The 14,162-nt window shown below is 53.9% G+C and overlaps 1 pseudogene; it reads right to left on the minus strand.

Annotated features, from left to right (window-relative positions):
- Nucleotides 1-12,180: 12,180 nt before the first annotated feature.
- LOC102509496 lies at nt 12,181-13,583 on the minus strand (annotated as a pseudogene).
- Between the last annotated feature and the right edge of the window lie 579 nt (nt 13,584-14,162).

Genomic DNA, 14,162 nt, shown 5'->3' on the forward strand with positions numbered 1-14,162 from the left:
ACTCCTGAGCTTCTCCCACCTTTAGTTTCCTCGTCTGTGAAATGGGCATCATAACAGGGAGGGTTGTTCCAGGTATTAAATGAAGTAATGTATGGTGCCTGGCACATGACAGAATACACAGTAGCTGTATTTATTTGGAAAGGAATTCCTAGTCATCACATGGTGCCTGACTTTGAGTAGAGACCAAGACAATCTTTTCTAATCCCATCGGGCCCTTAGTATCTTTCCTGTTCCTCCAGGTTGGGGAGGAGGGCGCTCTGGAAGAGAATGAGTGTAGGGGTGGGGTACCAGTTGGATGAAAACCTGCCAGGAGGGAACCAGGAGTCTGTGCTGTGGGACTCTCCATCCCCCGCCCCACCCCAGTGTCCAGGATGAGTGAGGTAGGTACTGGGAGCTGGAAAACCTACAGCCCCTTGTTCCCAGAGCCCTCTGGCAGGGCCTCCTTTCCCTGGAGGTAAGAGGACCCTCCCTCAGTACTTACTTAATTGTAGTGCCTGTTCTGCTCTGTTGTCCGTGAGGGAGTGGCTGGCCTGGATCCAGACTTACCTGATTAGCTTCATCCCTTTGGGAACGAGTCACATTTCTTTTCTCCTGCCCTGTGTCCCGCCATAACCCCTCTGTCCTCCACCCTGGACCCTTTGCCCTCCTGGCATTAGCTGCTGAGTAGGCACTTTCCTATCTCCAGGGGGTGGGAGCAGACCAAGGTCTGGTCTTGTCCTGGTCCCCGTGGCGCATGCGCACGTACACACACAGAAGCCAGCTCTAAGGCTGGACTCTTAAAGCTCAGGCAGAGGGTGTGGGACCCAGGATCATGACAGCCAGTGGCTGGGCTTGGCAGGAGCTGGCCAGTGGCGTAGCAGCAGGTCAGGAAGAGGGAAAGCTGTAGGCACATCTCAGCCAGACCTCCTGTCTGAAGGAGAGCCCATCTGCCCTTGAAATCTCCCCGGTTCCATCTTCAGAGGAGGAGGGATAGGAAGGCGAGTGTGAGAATTGCCTGTGAACTGAAAAGGGTCTTGAGGCTTCCTGACTGCGTGAGTGACTCTAATGAGACAGGACACCCTGGTCTTAGAGACATTGGTCCTAACTTTTGAAGGGACAGTGGTGAGACCCTCTTTCTCCCACCGTGCTCCCATCCCACCCTTCCAACATTCAGTAAAGTCTTTCCTGGAAATGGAGGGGTCGGTTTAGACAGGATGACCTGATAATGGCTAGCTGGTGAGTTCATTCATTTTTGTGCGTGGAGCGTGCATCTCCTGCCCACCATGGGAGTGGGCGAGGTACGGACTTCGGCGTCAGTTTAAATCCTTCCCCTGCCAGTCAGTAAGTGGTGGCCTTAGGTGAAGGGACTTGCTCACCCAAGTTTCAGTTTCCTCACTTAGAAAATGTAGAGAGTAATATTCCGTCACGTGGTTGTTAGAATGCCAGTGAGATCCTGTCCACGATACTCCTCGCTTTTTGCCTTACCTGGTGTCATTATGGAGGGGTGGTGGCAGGCGGAATTAGGGGACCACATTTGGCAGTTCTCAGTAGCCTGGCCTCTGCTCCCTATAGAAACCAGGGCTCAGGCCTCAAATTGGGAAGGAAATTCTGTTCTTAAAAGATTTCTACTCTCCTCCATACCCCAAGCACCCTCTCCATTTTATCATTGTCGTGGGAAGCTCTGACAAAGCCCCAGAATGATTTCTGTCCACACAACTTGCTTCCCTAAAGAAGTCACCCACTTCCTGCCTTTGGAGGTCCTCTCAGGAACCAGGACTGCTTCTCTCCTCTGGCCCTAGCCACCCTACCCTTGCTGGGCAACCAGACGCGGGAGGGGACAGAGCTGACCTTCCGCACATTCTGGCAGGATCCAGTGCCCGGAAGCAGGTAGGCAATAGGTCCTGTGCTGGAGGGCATCACTCATGACATCAGCAGTGCTGGGTCTCCAAACCCTCTCCGCCAGCAGGGCATAGGCTGAGGCTGGGAAAGGGGCCCCAACCCCTCCCTGTTCCTGGCCCAGAGCCCAGCTGGCAGCACCCCCTGCCACTGCTGGGCCGGGTGCCCTGCTCTGGGCGGCTGCCAGACCTGGCCGGCTCCTTCCCTGGCCAGGCAGCCCTCCAGTGGGCTGCTGATTTCCTGATAACGGTGCCCGGCACAGGGAATGTCATCTCTGGCCAGGCCCTTGCCGTCCCTTCTGACCCCAGGGGAGCAGAAAGGGCTCTGAACTCAGAGTCACAAGCACTTAGTTCTAGCCTCAGCTCTGCCTCATCTGTCGAGTGGCCTTGGGCAGGTCGCCCCCCTTTCTGAGTCTTCCCTTCTTCACCTAAAGACCGCGGGCACGCACCTGGAGATTTCTAGAGCCCCATCCAAGACAGCTGGTTTCTGGTTCCTGCTGACAAGATGAATGGTGCTTTGAGACCCCAGGAGGGACTCTGCCTCTGTTACCCCAAACTCTGGAGCACAGGGCCTTTGCCCAGCTGAGGCCTGGGCAGCTGGTCCCTGCCACAGCTCAGATGGATGAGGAGGCCCTGGAGGGCCTCCTCCTTGTCCAACAGGAGGAGAAAAATTACTTTCCAAAGGAGTGGGTGTCGGACTCAAACACCATACAGGTACTGGATGCCCGAGGGCGAGGCTCGGTGAGGGGTGTCCCTGAGCCAAAACCAGCGTATATTAGTCTTACCCGTGAGCTAAGAGTGATTTTTATAGTTTTAAGTGGTTGGGAAAAATTCAAAAGATGAAAGTAATATTGTGTGACACTGGAAAATTATATAAAATACGACCTTTAGTGTCCACGAGTGAAGGTTTACTGGAACGCAGCCACACGTGTGTTTCCATCTTGTCCTGGGTGCTGTGTACCAGGGCAGAGCTGTGTGACCGCAGCGGGCACTGTGTGGCCCACAAAGCCGAGAATATTGCCTGTCTGGCCTTTTACAGAAAATGTTTGCCCAGCCTGCTCAAGATAATCATAGTTCTCCCAAAGACTCGCACTGAACAGTTCTGGAATCGCAATCTAAAAATACTTTCTTTTCATTTAAAAAGAAGCGTTACATCTTCCTTTACCACACGCAATGATTGTTCATTATGGAAGTATTAAAAGTTGCAAATAAGCAAGAAGAAGGTATTAAAATCACCCATAATTCTGCCACCCTGTTGTATAACTACAGTTTGCATTTTAACTTAGATCCATCTGGATTATATATATTGTGTGTGTATATATATATATAATATATATATATATAGTGTTATATCCTTCTGGATTATATACAGTGCTTGTCTTCACGTGTATTTATATAATGTACACTTAGGGCACGTGTGTACCTAGTAGTCATGCAGCTTTTACAAGTTGTACACAAATGCCCTTTTCTTTAAAAACACATCTCAAGGTGGGAGGGTGTAGCTCAAGTGGTAGAGCACATGCTTAGCATACACAGGTCCTGGGTTCAATCCCCAGTACCTCCTCTAAAAATAAATAAATTAACCTAATTACCCCCCCCAAATAAAATAAAATAAAAATACATCCCAAACTATTTACTATCCCAGGACTGTCCTCAGCCCAGTGGGGTTGTTCTAGTATCTCAGACCCTGGGGGGACATCCAGACTGAGGTGCCCAGCAGGCAGTCGGGCCTGTGAGTGTGAGGCTCCGGGGCTTGGTGGGGCCAGAGCTGTGGATCTGGGAGTCATCAGCACGTGGGTGGTGGTTTCCACTGCAGGAGAGCATGAGGTCACCAGGAAGAGTGTAGAGAGGGGAAGGACAAAGGGCCAAAGAGGGAACTCTCCGGAGTGCCGACATTCAGGGACACAGGGACAGGTAGGGGAAGTGAAGCTACCAGACATGGGAGGGAGAAAGAAGCAGAAGAACCAGGAGGCCAGAGGAGGAGAGGACGAGGCAAGAGCCTGGGACAGTGCCTGGTGCCTGGAACACAAGAGAGGGACAGGGAGAAAGCAGCACCTCCCCCGAACTCTGGGTGGTGGGTGCCCCCAGTGGGGCGTCTAGAGGCTTCCCAGAGTGGGCCTTGGAGATAAGGAGGAGCAAGGAGGTGGTCCAGGCTGAGGCAGCTGCCTGGGCCCTGCCTGGTGGGAGGCAGGCCAGGCTGAGTGTGAGGAGGCCAGCTTGCCCTAAAGGTTGGAGAATGTTGGCCCAGTGTTCCCTCGGAATGTGGGCACGGTGTCGCTGGGCCAAATGGCAGCGGTGGGGGCTGGGAGTGGAGTATAAATAGGAATGTGGTCTGGAGATGCTGGGAAACCCTCCCCTCCTGCCCTTCCGCTCATGAGACTGAGAGGTCCCCCGGGATGCCAGCGCCTGAAGGCCCCTGCAGTTCTGTTGCTAAAGTTGGGCATGACGAGGAGACCAAAGAGATGTTAACAAAGATTCCATGACAGGTTCTTAAATCTGGACTAGGGAAGGCTAAAGGAGAGGTGAACTTGATGCTCTGTTTCTCCTTTTACTGATTGTGTAGAGGATGGTGGGCCTCAGCGTCTGTCTTTAAGCAAACAGAGAGGAAACAGCTGTGAGCTATTTCTTAGTGATTTAAGGAAGACCTAAAAAAAGGTTTCAGACTATGGAATTTTAAAAACACTGGGTGGTAGGTGAGGGACCTTCCTTAAAGGTCTACTAAGGATGCTGCTGCAAGGGGTCCCCTCTGTCTCGGAGGTGAGGCGGGCCTCGTCTGCAAGCAGATGTGACAGACAGGTCTTGCCTGCTCCGAGCCCTTCCTCCAGCCTCTGGTCTGGGATGTTCTGCACGGCCAGGACCGGAGCTGACAGAGGGTGCATTGTCCCCTCTTGTCACTTGGAAATCCAGAGCCTCCCTAAAGATTGCAAGCCAGCCTTAGCCGGGTCTCCAAAAAAAGGCGAAAAAGAAACTAACAGAAGATGATACATGTGGCTTCCTTCCTTGAGGCTCAGGAAGCCAAAAAGCAGCAGAGTTTCAGCAGAGCCGATGTGGGGCCCACACGATGGGGCGGTCAGGGGTCAGGAGGGGTCATCTGTAGGGGTCGAGGCCAAAGTCTGAGCCTGACTGGGAAGCCCTGGGAATCTGCCCCTGAGAGATGGGAGGCCCTGAGGGCCTGCCAAATGCTGCACACAAGCCCTGGAGTCCCCAGCTCAATGTATGTTCAGTTGGAACCTCTCATTAGGGTCATTTCTATCCCTGATCCATCCCTCACTGTGGTGTGGCACCTGCCAACCCGAGACCTCCGCAGACCTCACTGGGGGAGTTGCTGTGGGGCAGGACCACCCTTCTGCCCCCCCCCCCCCCGCCTCCCACTCCTATCTGTGAAGAGTTGGCTGGAGAAGGAGGGCTAGGTTACAGCTGAGGCTTGGAGTCTAGTGGGTACCGACAGTCTCCTGGCAGCCCTTCTGCCTCCAAACAGCTCCCGGAACCAAGACTTCTCAGCTTTCGTAGATTCACTCATTGATCATTTGAGGATTTGCTCGGTGTCAGGCACTGGGGGTGCAGGGATGAGTCAGACCCAGTCCTTGCCCTTAACAAGCTCACAGGCAAATTAGGGAAACAGGCAAGCGAGCAGTCACAGTGCAGGGAGCCAGGTGAGCTGCCTAGGACATCCAGAATGCCAGGGAGCACAGACGAGGGCCCCCAACCTGGCTGGGCCAGGGGGGTGTCAGGTGAGAGAGGATGTGAGGAGGGGGGTTGTGCTGGACTTGAGCCTTGAAGATGCGGACACTTCACTGGCTTTCCCCATGTCCCTCGCCCACGGATCCCTGGGTTCCAGTTCCCACTAAGAGCCAGGAGAACCGAGGAGAAAAATGTCCCAGGGAGTCTGGGTCCCGGGGCTGGTTGACTGACCCCCGGACTTGCTCTAGTGTGCCCAGAAAGAGGACAGGGCCAGGCCACCTCCGTGGGCTCAGGTCCCTCCTGCTGAGAGTGGGGCCGGCCTGACAAGGAGAAGATAAACCTAGAAACAGGTCCTTGGCCTGCCGAGAGTGGGAGGAAGAGACAGACAGATGGACAAACAGTGTCCTGGAGATTCAAGGTGCTGAAAGGTCCTTGACTTCAGTGGGCCTAATGTTTAAATATCTGTAGAAAAAAGCAGCTTAAGTCAGTCATCCCACCAACACTGACTGAGCACCTGGGAGGTTCCTCCCACCAGGTGAGGCGCTGGGCGAAGCTGCCTGAGACCACGTCTTGCCCTGAAGGACATCACACTCTAGTTACCACGCAGCTCATTTCACCTGTAGGACGGAGGGGCGGCCATGTGCGGCTTCCCAGGGGAAGCAACGCTTGACTTGAGTTTGGAAGCAGATTTGCCGAGGAAAACATGAGGAAGGGTGTCCCAGGCCAAGCGAACATTCGCTTGCGACGTGCGTGTGGTTTACTCCGAGAATGCTAAGTTCGTTCCATGGAACAGCCCTCCAGGGAGAGGTGGAGCTGAGACCAGGAGACAGGGGTCAGAACACAAGAGGCCTAGTCTACTGGCCTCTGGAGTTTGGACTTTTTCCTGAGGGTGGTGTTAATATTGAAGGATTTTAAAGAGGGGAGTGATGTCATCAGAAAGCAGCTGAGAAAGTTAGGTCCCGCAGCCTTGGTGGCAATTGGATAGGAGGCTAGGTATTCTGCCCATTTAGCAGACAAGGAAACCGAGGCGTGGGTGTCTTCCCAGGTCCCAGTGCTAGTAGGTGGGAGAGCTGGGGTTTCTTCCATGACTCCAAACTGCAGAGAATTTTGGAGAGCAGGCCTGGACAGCACGTGGCCCTCACCGGGGGATGTTTGCATCAGGTAGGACACTGTGGGGGCTAGTGGTGCGATTGTCCAAGGATGGGGCGACCCTGAGCCCCAGACACTTCGCCTCCTGCAGGTTAGTCCAGCTGGCTCCTGGAAGGCCTCCCCTGCCTGCTTCCTGCTTTCCAAACAGAGGCTGTGGGAGTCTTCTCTGAGCTCTGTCCCTGTGTCCAGAGCATCTGTTCATTGGCAGGGTGACTGCAGGCCTACCTGTCCCCTCGATTCTGGCCACCCAGAGGCTGACAGCCTCTGTCATCCAGGCCGGAGCTTGCGGAGTGAGGCGGGCGATGAGGGCTGGCGGGCTTCTGCCGCTGCCGCTGCCTCTCAGCTCCAGGCAGCCGTGGGGTGACTGGCCTCCCCCGAGATTTGTCGCAAGCTCGGGAAACTAAAGCCTCAAGCGGGTGCGTGGCAGGGTCAGTGAGAGGATGAAGGAAGAGATGGTATCTGCCAGCTCCCTGCAGGCACAGTTCTACTGGGAGGAGGGCGTGTCTGATGCCTTAGCTCCTGACGTCTGCAGACTTGGTCAGCCATGGCCTCTAGTTCTTTTGAAACCTGCCCAAAGGCCCAAAGTGACTGAGGGACTGAGGTGGGGGTGGGAAGTGGGCAGCCCAGAGTGTCATAAGGATCCTAGCTGGTGGTCAGCCTTTGGGACCAAGGGTCCGATTCTGGGCTTCAGAAAGTGGGCATCTGGAAGTTACATCCTTCATCCCCTGTCCCTGGGCTCACAGAGACTGAGTCGGAAAAGAAAACAAAGCAAAACAAGAAGAGGGACTTAGAAAAGCATCTCACGTGTGCCTGGAACACGGTCAGTGCTCCATGTCTGGTGAACTAGACAGCCAGGCCTGCTGTGTGTCACCAGCACTGGGGATCAAAGTGCCCCTGGTGAGGGAGACACAAAAAAGTCCTCCCTGTGGTCCCATCGGATTATGCACATTCACGGAGTGTGCCCGTCAGAGGGGCACCCCGTGGTCCTGGGGGGTCTGGGAAGCTTCTGAAGACCCGGGACCTGAACTGCATGCAGGTGTGGCGGGGGAGTGGGGAGAGCAGAGCCAGAGAGGAAAGGGGCAGATCTGGAAGGACCTTGCGTGCAGGCTGTGAATTGGGGCTTTTTTCAGGAGGAAGGCAAAGGGGCTCCTCATCAGGGTTTCCTGAGGAGTCTCAGAGCCTGGCTCCCTGGAGGTTAAGAAGCGAAGCCGCCCCCCGCCCTCTGCACCAGGCTGCAGCCAGACTTCTGTGCGGGGGGCGCTCTGCCAGCCTCCTCCTCTGCCTCTGTGGTCTCCTGATCTGGGCCACCCAGGTATCCCAGCAGGCTGGTGTCAGTTACGGGGCCTGGCAGAGGTTGTCCTGGGGGCGGGGGCAGCAGGCTGTCTCTGGCGCCTTGCTGGCCTGCCCCGTGGATGAGAGTGGTCAGCCAGGAGGCTGAGGTCCCCTGCCCCACGTGGCCCTGCCGAGTTTTGTCAGTCTGAGTGGGGCGCCCCCTCCTGCCTGGCCTTTCCCTCTTAGTCTGGTGGCTCAGGCCTGCCGATTGCCGACCATGCTCCCTGCTTCCTGTTCCTCTTCATCCCAGGGTCTCAGAGCGCCTGTTGGGCTGTGGGGAAGTCTGTGAGGGAGGTGTTTGCTGAGCTTTATATGGGCCTCTTTTCTGGCACATTTTTACGTCTGTGCAGGAAGTTGCGAGAATAAAAGGAGAAAAGAGAGCTAACATTTTCTGGGTGTCTGCCTTGTATCAGCTCCCTCAGCATCCCTACTCAGACATCCATTGGACGTCACACTGGTGCCCAAACCCCATTCCCAGTCTTCCCACCCCAACCTCCTTGCCTGACATCCCTCATCCCCACAGTGGTCACCCATCATTCCAGTTCCTTGGGCCAAACCCTTCAGTGTCGTGCTGGACTCCTTTCTCACACCCCCTATAGAATCTGTCTACAAATCCTTTTGGCCCCACCTCCACTGCTCCATGCTGGCCCCAGCCGCCACCTCCTGACTTGGCTCCCTGCTGCCCCCTTGCTGCAGCCAAATCCCAAGGGACCCCAACATGATCTGCTCTGCTTGTTCCCCTGTGACCTCCTCTCCAGCCACACTGCTGTTCCCAGACCATAACCACACTCACTTCTGCCTCAGGATCTTTGCACCTGCTGTTCCCTTGCTGACCTGCTTCTGCCAGATTCTGTATGACTAGCTTCCTCCCCTGTGCCTACTCAGAATTTTTCCTAGAAGATGTCACCTTCTCAGGGAGGACTTCCTGACGACCCCCATTTAAAATGGCAACACCCCACCTCTCACACCCCACCCCTCTTTCCTGTTTTATTTTTCTCCATTGCACTTGTCACCATCGAACATACTGTGTTTTTTACTTAGTTATTTTGTTGTCTGTGTTGCCTCTCCCCATCCCCATTAGAATGTCAGTACCATGAGGGCAGGATTAATGTGTGTTTTGTTCACAAGTGGATTCTCAGGGTCAGAAACAGTGTCTGACATGTAGGATCTGTTCAGTAAATAACTGTCCAAAGAAAGACTCGAGCCAAAGCCACCTGTGAAGGTGTCACTTAATCACCACCATCATCCTGCTAGTGGTAGCACCAGGATTTGAACCTGGGTTGTCTGGCTTTAATTCAGGGTGGGGTTGGAGGAGACCTGGAAGGTAGAAACAGCACTGACAGCCTAAGCCACAGGAAGGGCCGGGGTTGGGGGAGTTCCAGTTAGGAGAAGAAAGGAGCAACGTGATCACTGAGTTTGCGTGCTTGGCAACAACCAGGAAATTGCTGCCTGATTCTCAGCAAGTCAGTTCCCCTCTCGGAGCCGCATTGTCCTCCCCAGGATGGTGAGGGATTAGAATGGTGGCTCTGTAAGTGCTCTCTCCAGGAGTCCAGCCCCTTCTCGCTGGGCGCACGGTGGCCTCCTGGCAAGTGTCAGTTTCCTCCCAGCCTGGCTCCTCCTTACTCCTGTGCCACCCGCTCTCTGGCACCGGCAGGAAGTGCTGGGCTGGCTGGTGTGTACCCAGGAGGAAGTGATGGAAGGTGGGCTGAGAACTGTATGGACTCACCTGTGCAGGAGGGAAGGCCCGGCTGGGGGTCTGTCTGCCCACCCCCGCCACTCCAGAGGGGTGCTGCTCCTCCAGCGTCCCCCTATCCCACCTGGCCAGGCCAGCCTCCTCGAACGCTGTCTCCCTCTTCCCCTGGCACCAGTTGCACGGGGACAGCCCCAGATGGCTCCCTGGCCCTGGGGACAAAGGCCACACTGTGTCCAGGCCCTGGGCTGGCCTCAGGCTGGGTGACACTGAGCCCTTCTGTCCCCAGATAGGGGTGAGGGGCAGACAGCACCAAGGTAACAAGCCTTTTTCCTGTCTCCCTTCCCCCTTGACCCCCAAATCTGAGGAGCTGACTCTCCCAAGAAGGAAGTGACAGAGGCATCTTGTGTCCTGACCTAGGGAACAACAGACCATTCACCGCCCCATCTGCCCTGTCACACCCAGACCCTGCCGGGCCCAATGCCCCGATTGTCCCCATCAGAGCATGGCGTCCACTGCTGCTGCCTGCTCCCCTGCCATCAGGAAATCCATCTCTACATCTGACCACCGTTGCTCCTGCTCCAGTGACAGCCACTTCCTCTTGGTCTCTTCTCAGGCTGGGTGGGGAACAGCTGGTCCCCATCATTTCACTTGGCCCCACATTCCTGCTCAAGTCAGCCGTCCCCAGTTTCACCCGGGCTTCCTGGCCCCACTGGTGGCTCTTTGCTCCTAACTGAACCATGAGGAGGGCGGGTGCAATTCAGGCAGGTTCTCCTTTGTCTTGTAGAAATTGAGGGCTTCCCTCCCAGGCGGCTTTTGATGTGCTCCCCACCCCTCCCCTGCAGGCAGGCGCAAAGACGGGAGATTTACGGCAGCTACTGGTGGATTCCTGAGCCACAAAGCCAACGCGCCATCCCATAAGCCCAGACTGCAGGACGGCTTTACAGGGAGCCCTGTTTTTAGAAGAGGGCATGACTGGCCCGCAGACCTCAGGGAACCAAGTGCCTGGTGCCCCTACCCCCTGCATGACCATGACAGCCCAGGGCATCAGTCTGTGCAGGCCAAACATTTTCTCCCCTTCCGGGGAGAGGGGGTGGTCCTCCTGCATTGCCTCCACCTTCCTGTGCCTCCCAGCTCCGAAGAGTCCCCATCTCAGCACAGTAGGGCAATCTGGAATCCTGGGCAGGTAACCATCCCTTACCTGGACCTTAGATGCTCCCCAGCTGTGGCTTCAATGTTCAGATCATTGGGGATGCTTTTTAAAAATCATTTTCTTGCTCAACATCATTAATCATCAGAGAAATGCAAATTTAAACCACAGTAGAAATCACCTCATACCTGTCAGAATGGCTATTATGAAAAAGAACCCAAATAACAAATGTTGGTGAGGATGTGGAGAAAGGGAAACCCTCCTACACTGCCGGTGGGAATGTAAGTTGGTGCAGCCACTGTGGAAAACAGTTTGGAGGTTTCTCAGAAAACTAAAAATAGAACCACCACATGACCCAGCAGTTCCACTCCTGGGTATGTATATATATCTGAGAAAAATGAAAACACTAATTTGAAAAGATACGTGTACCCGCAATGTTCACAGCAACATTATATGTAGTTGCCAAGATATGGAAGCAACCTGTGTCCATCAACAGATGAATGGATAAAGAAGATGTGGTGTGTGTGTATATATACATACACAATGGTATACTACCTAGCCATTAAAAAAAAAGAAATGAAATTTTGCCATTTGCAACAATGTGGATGGACTTGGAAGGTATTAATGCTAAGTGAAATAAGTCAGAGAAATAGAAATAGCGTATGACATCACTTATGTGTGGAATCTAAAAAATAAAACAAACTAGTGAATGCAACAAAAAAGAAAAAGACTCACAGATACAGAAAACAAACTAGTGATTACCAGTGGGGAGAGGGAAGGGAGGAGGGGGAAAGTGGGGGAGGGGAATTAAGAGGTGCAGGCTATTATGTCTAAAATAAACAAGCTACGAGGATGTATTGTACAACACAGGGAATACAGCTAACATTTTGTAATAACTACAAATGGAGTATAACCTTTAGAAATTTTGACTCACTCTGTTGTGTACCTGTAACATGTAATTTGTACATCAACTCTACGTCAACTAAAAAAAAAAAAAAAAAAAAAAAGATAAATGCATTTTCCAGGCACCATCCTCAGAGCTTCAGTTCCAGAAACTGAAGAGAGACCCAGAAGTCTGAATTTTTTAATTGTACTGCAGTATTTTGCTTATTCTGTCTGTTAATAAGTGCTATCTGAGAATATCTATACTGTTAATGGAACAAACTAAAGAGAAGTTCAATTTCCTTTTTTTTTTTTAACATTTCAATACTGGATATTCATTAGAAAGATGGTCAAAATAATTATGGTCAAAATTTTTAAGTCAAAAACGTAGAATGAATGTTTGGTGTTAGTCTATATACAGCTCAGGTTTTGGTGTACAGTTCTTCAGCTGCAAGAAAGAGCATTTGGGTTACTTTTACTAAGGGAGCACCTCTCAGTGCTGGGATGGCCTCTTGGTATCTCTTCTGCTGTGGACTTTAGCACAGTTATCTGTGACTGTAGGATCGGGACTGAGTGGAGAGGTACTCACCACGTTTACTCCAAGTAAGAGTAAATAACCAATTACTATGGTAACGAGGAGGTACACGGGCAGTGCAACTGCCCAATATTTTTGAGGCCAATAGGTTAAGCCTAAGGAGTTTAGCGAAGATTCAGGAATAAAAGCCCACATGAGATATAATATGAAGCCAAATTGGGAGCTTAAGAAAAGAACAAAGCCGTAGATTGCTCTTTCTGGAAATGATGGACGGTGAATTTTCCATTTTCCCTGTGGCTTCAGATAAGCTCTGAAGGCTTCGAATCCATGCAGAAAAGGATGGGCAAACAGGGCGCCCGGGCCTGGGTGCCTGGGGCCATTCCCTGCTCTTTTTTGGGGCTTTCTGTTTCTCATTCGAGACCGGGGTTGGGGGTTGGGGGTTGGGGGATAGCTCTTGACCTTGGGTCCTCCATGCACCCAGGAGTTGATTTTTTCCAACACTCCCTGGTGATTCTGATGTTCAGCCAACCTGTAAACAGTTGATCCGTGCAATGCAGGCACCTCCACTGTCGTGTCGTGTGGGAAATGGGAGTCAGCAGGCAGGGTGTGTCTAGGTCCTCTTGTCATTGGAACCCACAGGCCGCCGCCACCACCACCACAAAGGCCCCATCATGGGGCCCCTGCAGACTGCACACAAGAGTGTGAGGTGGGTGGCAGCCCTCTGGGAACGTCCTGTCTGTGAGAATCCTGCAGACGGTTGGCCCAGGACATCTCATGGAGCCAGGAGGAGCAGCTGAGATTGTCTGGAAGGGATGAGCTCCAGGATGGAGAAGGAGGAAAGCCCCAGACTGGCAGGCTTGGCAAGGAAGCTGGAAGAAGGGCTCTTGGCTACCTTCTCATCAAGGGTGGCCTCACAGCCCCCGGGTTCCTGGAGAAGAGGCACCAGGCTTTACTCACCACTGTAACCCCAGTGGCTAGCGCAGAGCCTGGCGTGGCGTCGGTACTCAGTGATCGCTGGTTGAGCTGAGCTGAGGGAGACTTCAGGACCCACTGACAAAGGTAGACTGGGCTGGCTGTGCAGACCCGGGGCCTGAACTGAGAGGTGCCAACCTGAGGAAGGAGGGCCTGGCCATACCCAGTCTCTGGGCACAGGGAAGCTGGAGGACCACAACTTAGATGCATTTGGGGGCAGCCAGGAACCAGCAGGCCCACGGAAAGAATGCTTTCCAGGCTGGGTGAAGAGGCAGAAGGATGTGATCATTAAGCAAAGTAAACATGTTACTGACCCATAATCCCTTAAACCAGGAGGATTCAGGAGGGGCCTGGTTGCCTTGGCAACTGAGCACTGGCCAGTGACAGTGCTGAGAGCATCCTCTGGGAATGGGCTGAGCTGGGAGAGCGTGCAAGGTGGCCCCCTCCTGTCACAGGGCTGGTCTGATGGCTTCGTGGCAGGCGTGGGTGGGGGTCCTCGTGAGGCCTTTTGGTCCCAGCCGCACTGTAACTGAGGGAGAAGTGGGCAGAGCAGAATGTGGGGGCGGCCACGCTGGGAGCTTATGAAACCATGGAGGGGAGGGGCGGGGAGGCGTGACAGCCCCCGCTCTGGGTTTTCAGGGCAGATCAGAGGGGGAAGGATCTGCGGGAAGGAGCAGTTGCATAAGGCTCCCTGGCAGGCCGGCCGGGTGTCCCCTCACTCAGAGGACAAGAGAGCTGAGGAGCTGCTGGGGGCCGCCCCTTCTGGCGGGGGCGGGGGACCTGGGGGTGAGCAGAGCAGCCTGCCCCCTCCCCCCATCGTGTTGCCTGCAGGGACACGCTGCCTGCTGTGGCACTGGAGGGGCCAGCCGTGCTCAGCCTCCCCTCCCTGGGGCCCTG

Source organism: Camelus ferus, chromosome 23 (assembly GCF_009834535.1).
Source record: "Camelus ferus isolate YT-003-E chromosome 23, BCGSAC_Cfer_1.0, whole genome shotgun sequence".
NCBI classification, from domain to species: domain Eukaryota; kingdom Metazoa; phylum Chordata; class Mammalia; order Artiodactyla; family Camelidae; genus Camelus; species Camelus ferus.